General features: G+C 32.2%; 1 long non-coding RNA gene across 1 annotated transcript; it reads left to right on the forward strand.

The window, feature by feature from the left end:
* Nucleotides 1–364: 364 nt before the first annotated feature.
* On the forward strand, nt 365–1,478 carry LOC149537035 (uncharacterized). Its single transcript, XR_016356867.1, has 2 exons — nt 365–843; nt 1,023–1,478. It is a non-coding gene; the product is annotated as an uncharacterized LOC149537035 (long non-coding RNA).
* The last annotated feature ends 556 nt before the right edge of the window (nt 1,479–2,034 follow it).

Below are 2,034 nucleotides of genomic sequence, written 5' to 3' on the forward strand. Positions count from 1 at the left end.
AAGCAACAATAACCTCCGAGAGTGGATGCTCTTGTGGTGATCAATAAGCCTTCGGGTAATTTTAGGTCTTTATTCGTGCTTTGTTAGTGACTAATTATTCTATATTCTGATGCTTTTGGTAGTGACAAATTGCTTCATATTCTGATGCTTTTGGTAGTGACAAATTGCTCGATATTCTGATGCTTTTGGTACTGACAAATTGCTCGATATTCTGATGCTTTTGGTACTGACAAATTGCTCGATATTCTGATTCTTTCATGGTGACTGACTGTCCCATATTCTGATGCTTTTGATAGTAACAATTTTTCTGATGCTTATATACTGATTGATATTGTTGAGGACTAATTGTTATATACTATTATTCTGCTTCTGAGGCGGTGACTAATTGTTATATACCCTGATGTTCTGCTTCTGACAAATGTGTTTGTCGATTATTAGTCCCGCCTAACCCTAGGCGGAGACTATAGTTTTCGCGCTTCTTTTTGGCATTAATTCATGTCTCGGCAACGTGCGAAACCATTTTAAACTATGGTCATTAGAAATTATTCTATTAAACTTGCATTTTTTATATTTATTTCTATTTCGTGATTGGTTGCCCTGGTTCTTTCTAGTAGATTTTTTCATTTTTCACTTCAAAAATTGATAAATCACCTCTCTCTGCTTGGACACGTATTTTGCATGTATTGCTAGCTGGTAACTATTGCAGTGACCAGTTGTTCAAAAATGAAACCTTTTGATGACATATCAGCTTTATTCTTGTTAGTGAAATTAGAGAACGACATTATGCAAAAGACTGGTAAAGCTCTGAACATGCGGAAGCCAAGGTGGAGTATGGTGGTTCAGGTTTGAGTTTTATTAGTAGTTATATTGCATCCTTTTATTTGTTTATTATCACCTTATATTTCCTTATTTTTTAGGGTGTAAATAATACTTGTTTAATGCATTCACTGTTGTCATGAATCATATAAGAATTTGAAGAAAAAATATTTAGTCATGGAAGACTGTAATTCAACTGATCATAGGTAGTGGCATGGAATTCTGCGAGCTTTGGAGAATGTAAAACAACGATGAATACAAAGGAAACTATATTACCATCATACTTCATTCTTTTCATAACATTTCCCTTTCATTTTTGTAACTCAACGTCCAATACAACATTGCTGCTTTGCAACTTTGCGCAGTGCACTGCATGCACTGCATGCACTTCACATTCAGATTTGGTTGAGTTTTTTTTATGTGTTCCAACCTCCCACCTTACACACTACATGTAGGTTGGTGTTTTCTTGTTATGAATAAAAGGACACCTATATATAACTTAATTCTTCTCTAAATTGTAACCATCAAGAAAAATATTAGTAAGACATAAAAAGTTACCTTGATGGATGCCGAAATGAACAATTAAAGTCAGAGCAATTGTAAAGGACTCACGGAAAAATAAATCATTCTGAGAAAATAAAAATAACAGTATTATTTCATCATATTGTTTTTCGATACCTTTGTAATTTGTAAATTTAGACTTTTCATTGGATATCAATGCATTTCTCTTCATTTTTTGAATACATATTGGCACACGCTGAACTGCAAGGCATTGCCTTAACTCTGTTACCAATGTTTGTAAAACAACAATTCTTGCCCATTCTTTTCATCTGCATTGTCAAGAACATAGTAGAATTTTGTGCACAAAAGGACTTGATTTGAGATATAGTTAAGACATTGTTGTATACTGTTGTTTTAATAGATTCTAATTATGCACTATTCCACAGTGTGATGTAGTACTTGACACTATTTTCTCATGATCACAAATGTTTCAAAATTCCTAGTTTTAAGTAGATTCATTTGATATGTTCAGGTCCCCAATATATTTCTCTGGAGTATTTTATAAGATTTTTATATTTTATCTTTTTTATGTTCATTAATAATTTACTGCTATCTTTTGTTCATGCAACATTAAATTCAACTTTAAGATAAGCAATGTAATCTATTAAATTTTTTGGATTTTTTACATTTATTGGTTCTTCTATAATTATTCAAATC

This window comes from Cupressus sempervirens, chromosome 10, assembly GCF_028749045.1.
Source record: "Cupressus sempervirens isolate cs-2001-9-10 chromosome 10, ASM2874904v1, whole genome shotgun sequence".
Lineage (NCBI taxonomy): Eukaryota > Viridiplantae > Streptophyta > Pinopsida > Cupressales > Cupressaceae > Cupressus > Cupressus sempervirens.